Source organism: Fukomys damarensis, unplaced genomic scaffold (assembly GCF_012274545.1).
Source record: "Fukomys damarensis isolate Sample0158 unplaced genomic scaffold, DMR_v1.0_HiC HiC_scaffold_53809, whole genome shotgun sequence".
NCBI classification, from domain to species: domain Eukaryota; kingdom Metazoa; phylum Chordata; class Mammalia; order Rodentia; family Bathyergidae; genus Fukomys; species Fukomys damarensis.
The window spans coordinates 2613-14733 of record NW_022954721.1 but is presented as its reverse complement, the minus strand read 5'-3'; the positions used below and the strand labels follow the sequence as shown (position 1 = coordinate 14733).

The following is a 12121-nucleotide window of genomic DNA, read 5'->3' as shown; positions in this document are numbered from 1 at the left end:
GTTGATGGATTTGCTCTTGAACTTTCCTTTTATTTTCCTTTCCTTGAATAACACCAGGGGAACCTTCAAAGGCTGGTGGGCCAAAGGGACTCTGCTCAGTGAGAACCAAGACCTTCCGGTCTCATCCTGCATCCCCCTTTGTCACCCGGGTTTGCCGTCTGCAGAGAAAAAATCAATCCGCTGAACTATGGGCCTCTGTGTGTGGAGCTCTGTGGCTGTGCCTCTCACCACCTGCTTTCTTCAGGTGACCCTCATGCCAGTCCAAGAGGAAGGCATTATGAGCATTTTCAATCAAGAGAGGGAAACTGACACTCGGGAGAAGGAGTGTTTCCGAGAGCTCACAGTTAGTGGGTGACAGACTGGAATTCAAGCCCAAGGCGGCTTCCCTAGAAGACAGTTGAGCGAGAAATCGGAGTCTGCCCTGCTGCCTGGAACTGCCAAGGGTCAAAAGAAATACTCTTTCGATTTTGGAACTTCTCAGACCCAAAGTTGTGCTTCTATTCTGTATGTGAAGGGAGTTTTAATTTTTTATTTCAAATTTTGGAGGTGTTTCTTTATCCAAGAAACAATAAAGTTCAGATTTAAACGTCAATTAATGAATTGAGACAAGGAACTGAAACCTACAGCTGGGCAGTGGGACGCCTGCCAGGAGAGGTATTCATCTTGGAAGTAATTGCCTGTTTGACTTGGCTTTGGCTTTCTGGAATGGGGTCTTTGGAAGACAGCTTTTAATTTGACAGCACTTTCAAACTAGTGCTGTACACTCTGTCTTCGCACGAGCCATAGCAGGGCATTTATCTCCATGGCAAATGGAGAGCTGATGCAGCATAAATACTCCCTCTCAGCAGCATGTGCTGCTTTTCCTTTCTTGGAGCTCCCAATGCGGCTACTTTGCACGTGCGGCCGTTGGGCCGGAGAGGCTCTGGAGGTGCAGTGAGCCGGAGCCTGGGTGCTGAGCGAGGCCCAGGGGCCAGTGTCAGGCTTCGGCTGTCCCTGCGTGCCCTCTGTCATGCAGTGGAGGAATTCTGTGAAGGGAGTCCTGCAGGCTGCATGGCTCTTCTAGGCCTGCTGGGACTATGAAGCCGTGAGGGCTGGTTACTTCCCAGCTGTGCACCCTCTGGCCTTAGCTCCTCCCAGCAGCGTGGCCCGTGAAGGGCAGACTTCGTGACTATCCAGCCCGCCTCCTCACAAGCTCCTGCAATTCCTCCTGGAGTCCGTATTCCCAGTCTGCTGTTGGGTGTTCTCCATCCTAACACTTGTCTCCCATTTGCTCTTCTTTTATACCAGAATTCACTCTGCCAGAATATTCTTCATTCAAATGAAAAATCAATCAAGTTAAAACCAAGTATGCCAAAAACTCTATAAGTTGAAACCTGCTTAAGCCTTTGGTTTTGATTTAGTGTAGCTCGCACCTCATGCTCAGGACGGTTTGAGTTGAAGACCATGCAAGTCATTCTCTCAAGTGTCTTCTTACCTCAGGACCTTTGCACACATCATTCTGTTGCCTAGAACTATTTTTCTACCCTCCTGTGCTTTGTTCAGTTACCACTGCTTAGCCTCAGGGTTTCCTCCCGCAGCAGAACTGGTTTTGTACCCCAAGACTAGACTGGGGGAAGCTCCATGAACCATCCTGTGCTCACCAACACCTTCTGTTTTCTTGTTAAGCCTCTTTCACTGGATTGTGAACTTTTCAAGAGTTCAGATTATGTCCCTTGCCCCTAGAAAAGCTGCCCACTAAATATTTTCAAATGAACAAACATGATATAAAGTGAGTACCACCTTTGTTTCTCTCACAGAGCTGCACTTCAAAAAGATGGATTCAGATGATTCTGGGATCAGTGAAGAGCACTCTTTTCTCTAGTGTGCATTTGACTCTTCTCTCTGTGTCTAACTTCCCTGGAGAGGTGATGCCTTCAGCGATGATGGAAAGACCATTGCGGGACTTACCAGTGCTAGAATGTGCTGAGCTTCAAAAGTTCTGGTCTCACAAAACCGACCTCACCAAGAAAACACTGTGAAGTTTTTGGCAGAGACTGATGGCATAGTGAACAAGTTTCCAAGGCTGTGTACAACACACACAGACCTTTCTGTTATCTTTGCTTCCAGCCAGCTGGGCACTGGACACCAGGACTCTTGAGACAATGCCTATGGGAAAACCAAATGTCTCCTATTTTAGAGGTCAGTGCTGCTGTGGGACTTAGTTTCTTGATGATCTTTTCTGCTTTCAAGCTCATAGCAGTATGTTTACTTGGGAAAAACTGGACCAATAGAAAACTCAAGTTGCGAATGGGTTGGGGACTGAATCCTTTATCTCCCCAGCCCCAGGCAAGGGGAGGTTTGGAGAATCCAGTGAGCCAGTCTGCAGCACCTTGTTGTGATAAAAGATGATAAGTCCAACTAGGGGTGACAAGTTTAATAAAATGGAGGGCTAGCATCATGTTCCGAAAATGGTCAATATTATTCAGTGTGGCTCTTTTCAGTTAGAGAGCAAACAAAAGACTATGTGTGTATGCAGCCTGTCCATGTTTAGGAACCAGAGCTACAGAGCTAGGCTAGGCCATGAGGCTGGCCAGGGTTTGGGATTAACAAAAACAAAGCAGAACCAGAGTTCCAGACTTGGCTGGGTTTCGTTTACATCACGGTGTACCAAACAGCAGATCAGAGGCTCAGAAGATATCCCGAGGTCCAGAGCTTGTGGTAGCCCTACGTGTGGGGAAGTTCTTGTAGCCAGGTCAGGAGCATAGCACAGAGCTTTGGCCTTTGGTACCTGAGGCTCTCCAGAGAGACACATTGGATGCCAGGAGGGAGAAAGGGTGCCTCAAGTTTGGGAGACTTAATCGAAGCAGCTCACTGAAGAAGCCACAGTGAACTGTAATGGTCAAAGGACATCTGATGGCCACGGTATCTTCAAAAGTGCTTCATCATTCACTCCAAAAGTCATCTTTCCCAAGAGCTGGGGCATCTTAAGATAAAGGATGTTTGTACTAATAGGCTAATAAAACTGGACTCTGACATTAAGAAAAAAGAAAAGAGGGAGGACGTAAGTTACAGACTGAAGTAGCCGTGATGGAACACCGAGGTTTTATCAGGCAGCCTGAAGACAAATGGAGCCTTGCTCACTTTCAGTTAGTTTAATGGGCTGCGGGTGTAGCTGAGAAGCAGAGAAGGTTGTTGGCAGAGGAGACTGTGTTTTCTTTTTGGCAAGCAGTAGTAGGAGAGGTGCAGGCCCTATTAGCAGGCTGGGTGTTGCTTGTGTGAAAGTGGCTTTAAATGCTCCAAGCCAAGTTCCTGTAATTTTTAGCTGCATTGGTGAGGCCCCTTGCTCTGTTCTCTCCCCAGCTGTCCACACACTTCCCACTAAGGCGTGGGGGAAGCCAGTTGGTGAGTCAGTCAGTCTGCCTGTCTGTCTATCTCTGGATTCATCTAATCTGATCTGACCTGATGTATAGTTTTGGGGTAAGACAAAGAATACATGGAAAGAATAGGCAGGTACATTGGCAAAACCAGAGTATGGCTCCTCATTAGGCTTTTGGGAGGCACTAGCTCTGGAGTCAGGATAAGCTTGGCTTGCAGCGAGCTGCCTGCATCAAGAGAGGCAACTCTCCCTGTCTTTTATTAGCTCTTTCTCATAACAAACATGATTAACACAAGTGTGAATGCAGACAAAATCATTTCATGGAGCAATGAGCACTTCTGTGATCAGCTGATTCCCTTCCACATCCTTCCCTGCAGGCCTGCGCAATCACCCTGCCTCATCTCTGCTTGGAAACATCTGAAGCTTACCTTGCAGAGCCGCCCTCAGTCCTGCACTGGATCCGATGGTTTCTTGGGCATCAGTGATTTTGTTTTTGGTCAGTTTCATTGTGAGGATGAACTAGAGTCATGAGGTGACAATGTAGGTGAGACTGTGGCACAACACAAATACCTTTACTTCCTAGAAATTGTAAGTGGACAAGTGACATGGTGAAGTTTTACGCTGTTCAGAATTGTTCACCTGCCCACATCCTGTGGCCATGCTGGTTATTTTAAAATTGCAGATTGATATGTAGGAACATTTTCCTAGAATTCACCTGGATGCTTATCTTTGTTCCTCTGCTCTACCACAAGAAGCCCAGGTGCCCTTTAAGACTATGTTTTTTCTGGAAGGTTTAGTTGAGTTTGATTAAAACCCCACTGTGATGGCTGTTAGCTTTTCTGGAGCTTTGTCTGTAATTTCAGTGACTTTCTAGGTCTTTAAAAGACATGGATATTAGTTTCTTCCTTCTCTCTGACTTTAGAGTCCTACTTTTCTCCACATCGAGCTTTTTTCTTTCATATTCTAAATTGGATGTAAACTCTGGGCATCTTCATTCTCCAAGAAAAGTGCACTGACATGGAGAATTCTATGATTTGCTTAGACAGGGAGGATAAATTTTACCTGGTTTGGATAAGGCCTTTGTGTGGGTTGTGTGTGTTATGAGGTGATTGCTGCCTGCCACATAGGCTCTGACCACATGGTTCCTTTCTGCCGGTCCACAGAGTACCTCTACCTCACCACTTGTTTCCCTTTCTACTCCTTAGTCTTCTGGGGATATGAATTAGGTAATAGTAATCCAGCAGAAAGAGTCTTCAAATTTATAATGGCTCAAACAGGATAGAAAGCATCTTGTTTTTGTAAATTTAAAGTCCAAAATGATGTTCCTATGAGCAGTTGTCTGCTCCTCCTGCTCTGTTCTGATTCATCCCCTCAAGTTTCTTTGCCTCCTAGACTAGCCATTTTGAACATATGCCTTCCCAGGTTACCTCTCTGCATGCTGCCAGTGGAGGGGAAGTGACTCGGGTGGTGTCACCTCCTTTCAGATGGAACCTAGAGACATGGCTGCCCATGGGAGCTGGGAAGTGGAGTCTGGTTGGCTCCCCTGGAACGTGAATGTGGTATGCCGATTCCCAGATTGTTTGGGATTATTTGTGTCTTGGTGTGGTCCCTCCCTTTGAGTGTCACTGGCCCTGCTGACATACTTCTAAGAAGATTATACAACCAAGGTTACAGATGTCACTTCCTTGATTAGCTCATAAAGGACCAGGAATTCTGTTTTTGTTTGTTTGTTTTGTTTTTTGTTTTTTGAGACAGGGTCTCACTATGTAATTGAGACTGACCTGGAACTCACTATGTAGCCCAGGCTTGTCTCGAACTCACAGCGATCCTCCTGCCTCAGCCTCCCAAGTGCTGGGATTACTGATGTGTGCCACCATGCCCTGTGGGACTTCTGTTTTGCTAGCAGATTCCCACTCTTGCTTGTTGGTGAAGTAGGGTGCCATACTGGAAAGCCTGGGTGACAGAGAGTCTGGGAGTAGCCTCTGTGAATAGGCAGCAAGGAAATGACACCTTCAGTCCAGGCGCCTAGGAGGAACTGAGTCCTGCTAATTACTGAATGAGCACAGAAGTGGACTCTTCCCAGCTGACTGTCAAGATGATTATGTCAGCTGATACCCTCACTGCAGCCTCATTAGGAGCAGAGTCATTTTACCTGCATAAGAGCACCTGGATTCTTGGTCCACAGGGACTCTGGGATGCTAAGTGTGCACTATTTAAGCAGTTGTGTTTTGGGGTAAACTGTCGTGCAGCAACAGGTAACTAATATGGAGAGAGACCAGAATGTGAAGACCTTTTCAGTCCTTTCTTCTAGGAAGCAGAACTTGGGGCTGCTGGTAAATGCATACACTCTCTGGCTTGGACACTTGGCACGTGCCTTTCACATGACAGTTTATTTGCTTCCCATCATTGTTGTGACACATTACCACAAATGACAGGAATTCAAAACAACACTTATTCTCTCACAACTTTGGAGACCAGAACCCAAAATAAGTCATATAGAGCTGAAGGCAAGGTGTTGATGGCTGGGTTCCTTGTAGAGACTCTGAGGTGGAATCCACTTTCTTGTTCTTTGGAACTTCAAGAGGTCAGCCACATATTCAGAGTCAACAATGTTCAAATCTCTGACTCTCCTTCCTTCATGATTACAATGGGGCCCCCTGGATAATGCAGGGTAGCCTGCCTAACTCAGGCCCTTACCTTAGCAATGTCTGCAAGTTCCTCTTGCTACGCAAGGCTCCATACTCAGGTTTTTGTTCCTTCCCGATAACCTCTTACTTAAGAAAATACACTGATGACCTTAGAGGCATCACCTCTGGGAGACACCATGCAAGATTGAGGAAACTTGGCTTTTGTATCAGGTCTGTTAGGTCTACCCTCTTCGCTGCCCTTGGCTACAACTTTGTCCTGCCCTGTTCTCAGGCTAATATGTGTCTCCTTTTGGGGAGCTCCATTTTTAGCGGTGCTAAAAAGATGACTTTTTCTGGCACTGGCATCAAGATAGATGCAGCAGCTTGGTTTCAAAGGGTCCAACAACTGGCCTGAGTTTGGGATGGATGAGTGGAACCTGCGTCGTTCTCACTGGGTAACCACTCCTTTCCTTCTATCGACTTGAGAAATGAAAGACCTAAGAATTAGTTCTGAATCAGGGACTAAAGGTCTAATCCGGCACCAGATATTAAAAAATGGGAAGGAAGAAACAGGAAGACATTTAAACTGGCTTAGTAGTTTTTGTGAAAACTGTAGATAACTTCAAACAATAATTTCCCACTTATGAAGCAAATATTTTTGAGAAACTAAGAGGCAGGAAAGAAACTAATCGTCATTAAGCATATTTACAGTTTCTGAATAAAGACATAAACCCTTATACAAGTGGGGTTTTTTTTCAGTTTTCAATTTACCTTTATTTCTATTTCCATTTTTTATTTTATTTTTTACATAAGAAACCTCTTTCTTGGAAAGCCAGGAGGAGAATAGCAGAAGACTCCAGCTAGGTAGCTGGAAGGGCACAGTGTGATCCAGGGGCTTGGACCAGCCTCCAGTTCCCCTTTGGATGAACAGAAATGTGTTACACCCAACAAGCTGGATATATTCCCTGCAACTACTGGAGGATCACACAACCTTTGTACATTTTAAAAATCAAAAAGATACCATCACATTCCACGGCCTGTGCTTTATGCAAATATACTTTTCCTAACTATAACAGTCCATTGTAATTTTTGGGTACTTTCAAGTGCTCAGCAGAGAGACCCTGCTCTCCCAGGGCTGGGAGTATTCCTGCCTAGTTGAGCCATGCAGTGTGGAGGTTCTGTGCTTGACTCAAGTGTAGGTGTTGTGGGCCGAGATGGTTTGCTGTTAGGAGAATGCACTTCAGTGCTTCTGGAGTGAAAACAGAGTTAACAGGTGACACAGTGTGCAGAGCTGTTGTGGCCATGCCTGCTTAGCAGTGTTTCAGTGAGTTATACCTGGAGGATGGGAAACATCTGGAGAAAGGTCCCTTGCGGCCTCGCTGCACTGAGGGGTGGGGGATGTGCTCAGCCCCCCGCACTGTGTCTCCTATATAGCCATTGGGAATCCATGTGGATCCAGCCCCTGGAGCCCTTAGGAGATGGCTCTTCTGTGGCCCTGAGGCACATCTTGGCAAGGCTGGTTGGAACTTCTCTGGTGCTGTCTTAGTCCAAGAGGGAGAAAGGGGGATGAGACCAGAACCAGGCAGCACTGGGCTTCTCAAGGCATGAGAGTTGTGTGTTGAGCTAAAATCAGATTTTATTTCTTCTTTTGGTTCAGAACTGTACTGAAGTGACTCTTCTGGGGAGGCAGCTTTCTAATGAGCCAGTAGGATAAAGGGACCATCTCAGAATTGAGGGACATTGAAGGACAATCTGTGAGTATGAGTGCTCAGCGGGAAGGATGGTTGACCAGTCAATCGTGCTGTAGGTCGGTAACCTGCATGCCAGGTAACCTCGAGAATCAGTCTTATCACATTAGTGATAGAGGAAGGGGCTGAGGCTTCAAGACAATAATTGTTAAAGCTATGGTTCTCTCTTGGTCACCTCACAACCAGCTACTGAAGGCAGGTGCTATTATCTGGAGCCAGTAGTTAGAGAAACTGCAGCTCTGAGGGGGAGAAATGACCCATTTGTATTGCCCTGCTGATGGGTGTAGAGCTAAGCCCCAGGATGGGTTTTTGAATCCTGATTCCCAGGCAGTCACGGGGTGGCCTGGCTTCATGCTCCCAATGCTGAGTAAGCAGAAAGCATCCCTATTTTCATTGCTTGCTCCCTGGAGCCCAGGCAGTAGGACTTTCTCCTCCTTAGCCACACTGGTCATCTTGTCTTCCCTCTTTCCTGCTCAGTGAATCACAAATACAACCGTCCTCATGAATAGGCTAGTGCTTGCAACCTCCTTTATTCCTACAGGATAGATTTTGGGAAGAAATTCTCCCCGAGCACAAGAGCCTGAGTGCCTGGCTCAGACTCAGAGCCCTTTCAGAATCAGTGGCATTCATTTGCTGTTTCTGCTCAGTTCCTGCCCATTTCTTGCTGGCTGGCCACCTTACCCTTTATAGACCTGGAGAGAGGGTGCTTTCCAGGGGGTGAAGATTGGATTCTGCAGTTTCACATGGAAACAATGCCGTGAACCCTCAGAGTTAGTCTCTTGTTTCTCTGAGCCTTGGTGGAGCCTGTGCACCTGGGTCAGGGCACCCTGGCTGACTGCAGGCTCTGTGGTTCATGCTCTCCGTTCTTCAGTTTCCTGTGACCGTTTCCCTAGGACCTGCTGATGAGCCCCTGTCCTCTCTTCTTGCAGGTAGATTTTGTGCCCTCGGTCTTCAATCTCATCACTTCTGCAAGCAGGTGGGCTTGAGTTTCTCAGTTTCTTCATCTAGAAATGTGTACAGCCTCTAATATTGGTGAGAGGGGAATGAGCCAATACTGAAAGTATTTATCCTTTAGCAACCCTTTGAATGATGAGTAGATGTCCTTCCCATTTTGCTATTAGAATTGAAGTTAAGAAGTTGAATGGCTGGCATAAGGTAAGGTAGAGAAGGGTTCTCAGCCAGGGAGGACTCCCTTCCCTCCATGACACTGGCAATGTCAGGAGAGTTTTGCTTGTCACAACTGGTGGGAAGGTGCCATGGCTTCTAGCCGGTAGAGGCCAGGGATGCTGCTAAGCATCCTACAACACACAGAACAGCCCCCCACAAAAAGGGCCATCTGTCTCCAAAGGTCCGTAGTGGTGAGGTGGAGCATCCCTATCATAGAGAGCAGGCTGTACCCTCAAAGACACAAATAGGAGTACTGCTTTGATTCTTTATAATATTAATATATCTATAATAAAACCAATATTAATATCAATATCAATATGACCATACTAGCAAAATTTTTAAGGATTTCTTAGGTTAGGAGAGCTCTCTTAGTGATTGAATCATCACAGCAAGCCTTTAAAAAAGCTTATCATCTTTGTTTTACATACAGTAAAATAGGGTTTGGGGAGGTCAGGCGCCGGTCCTGACCCACAGATACTGGTGCGTGGAGATCTTGGCTGTCATCCCGCTCACCCAGCCCTTTGTTGTATTGCCTCTTGTTGCATTCCGAGCCCACTGGACGTTGCAGCTGCCTCATGTCATGGGGACCTGAGGTAACCAAACCTTTCCTCTGTCCTTCTGTAGTGAATCTGGTGGGTCGGGAGACGGCTCTTTGAGGCTGGATGCGGGCGGGGTCGTGAGAGGCGAGGAGAGAACCAGATCACTGGACTCATTAATCGCTGGGAGAGGGGGCAGGAAGGTCTTCCCAGAAGCTGTTACTCTGCCAACAGGAGGAAGGCCTCCCGGCCATCTGGACCACCCGGCAGGGCAGGGCAGGGAGCGGCATGGTGACATTGCTTCATTGCTCGCTTCCACGGGGGGCGATTCAGAGCAGGGACCCCAGTGGCCGGTCTCCCCAGAAGCTCTCTCCTCAGTGGGTGGCAGCAGAGGTGGGGGCGCTGTGTGACCGAAATCCGGATGGGAGGGCAGCCTCTGAGTGCGGTGACCCCGGGATGCGGTGTCACAGGGAACTTGGGGTGCGGGACCATGTGAGGTTATGGGGATCTCGGGGTGCAGGCACTGAGGCGACACGGGGACCTTGGGTTGCAGGTGGTGAGAGATCATGGGGACCTTGGGTGCGGTCGGTGCGGGGTCACGGGACCTTGGGGTACAGGGCGGGGAGTGGGTCAAAGGGACCTCGGGGTGCGCGCGGCGGTGTGCGGTCAAAGGTCAAAGGGACAGCATCCACGCCTGAACCTCGCGGGACAGGATGGGACAGGACCCAATTCCTCCCGCCGGGTAAGTGTGGTCTCAGACCAGGCGGCCCCAACACGACGCCTCAGCCCTGGGAACGCGCAGGATATCCAGGCGCAGACGCCTCGAAGTCTGCCTGACGACGCCCAGCGCGTCCATTCCCAACTCCTTTCCCACACTGTTTTGCCGAGGCCGCAGAAGCCGCATTTCCCGCCTCCCTCTGTGCAGAATGGAAGCCGGCACGGACCGAGGCTCTTGACCAGCAGGGGGCAGCAGAGCACACTCGAGAAGCCAGGCCGGCCTCCAGCGCTTGGCCTGCTGACCTGGGCGGGATCCTTTGCTTCAGCAGCGGGTATCCGTCCTTCTGACACGCGCAGGGTGAGTGGCGGACGTGGACCTAACTGCCTCCGCGCCCCGATCTGCCTCCGCGACCTGGGGTGGCCCCCCGCGGTGTCCCCAGACCCTGGGGCAGCCACACCTGTGGACGAAAGGCGGAGACGTGGAAGCCTGTGCTAGGTGACACACACCCAGTACGATGGTTGAACTTTTCCCACTTGTGATTTCATTTTGCCCTCTGCTCTATTTCTGTCCAAAGACGGAGGTCTGGAATCTGTTGACCAGGAGGCCCTGGGGTGAGCGGAGAGGTTGCTGGTGCCTTGGCTTCTCCCCTCTGGCCCTGGGCACCCAAGCCTGGTCACAAGCACAGAATGTGCGAGGGGGCTCTGCTGCCTGAGTCATCGCGCCCTCCACAGTCACACTGGATATGGGGGTCTGAGGTTCACCTGCTAACATGATTCTGTGCGGCTCCAGAGAAGGGCCAGCTCGCAGGAGAAGGGCCTATTGAACAAGGACTTGGGTGTCCTGACTGACGGTGCCCCACAGCCTGGCAGCCGCTCAGGGCAGGTGGGTGGGAGAAGCCAGAGAGGATCTGGAGGAAGGAAGTGGTGTCAGCTGTTTTTGGCCAGTTGTTCCTGATAATGAAAGAAATAGATAACTGAAATTCATCAGACCCTCACAGTATCCTTAAAAGATTAATATCACTGAAGGAAGAAATTATGTTTCCATACTTCCTCGTCTCTGGTTTAAGCCTTCACCACCATTATTGTTAGGAGTAGATGCTGGGCTGTTAGAGTGCCTCATGTAAATTTCCGTGTGACCACAAGCCCCAGGCCTGCTGCATTCTGTGAATGTTGAAACTTTACATCTCGATGCATGCTGGGCAGTGTGGTGAGCGAGGATGTGGCCTGAGTCAGTCTGGCGCGGTCTTGGCTGCGTCTTATAAAGCTATGGGCCTTGGCACATGGCAGAAGTGCTTCGGGCCTCAGTTTCCAAGGCTGTAAAAAAGAGCTGCTAAATAGTAATTTCTGACAGTCGAGTGAGAACCAACAACCTAACACATGTAGAGCAGTGGCAGTTAGCAATGACAGGAGGTATTTTGTCTGTTGAGACTGGGAGGGTTTCTCTTGGCCCCAGGGATGGAGGCCAGGGATGCTGCTAAAACTCCTGCCATGCCAGGACCGGCAGTCATGACAAAGCCGCCTGGCCAGGAGGGCACTGCGGCCGGGGTGAGAAGGAGCAGTGCAGCTCCTGTGGTACGAGCTGCTGTCATTTCCTCCACTACCAAAGGCCAGCCAGTCACCATGACTGCCGAGTGCCGAATCTGCACCCCTGCTCCTCCTATATGCAACTCTAGCCTGGTGGCTGCACTCACTGTCTCCGGGATGTCCTGTCCACTGCTCAGGCTGGGGCTCAGTCCTGCCAGTGCCTCCTGTCCCCTGGCCCGCCTGCAAAAGCTGTGCTGCTGCTTTAATGGAGTGGGTGCCGATACCTTACACAGAGGAGTGGCTTCTTGGCTCACAGGCGCAGGGCCTAGAACCTGGGATGCAGGCCATTGGGTGGGGATTCATGGAGGGAGCAGCCATGCCCTGTGGTGTCTGGGAAGCAAAAGGACAGAAGCTGGCTGACCCCCACTCCCGCTCAGTGGCAGCAGG

At 49.2% G+C, this 12121-nt stretch overlaps 1 long non-coding RNA gene across 1 annotated transcript; it reads left to right on the top strand.

Moving 5' to 3' along the window:
• The first annotated feature begins 1097 nt into the window (after nt 1-1097).
• Nucleotides 1098-10100, top strand: LOC117284975. The gene is made up of 3 exons (XR_004515993.1): nt 1098-2178; nt 8660-8706; nt 9328-10100. It is a non-coding gene; the product is annotated as an uncharacterized LOC117284975 (long non-coding RNA).
• Nucleotides 10101-12121: the final 2021 nt, after the last annotated feature.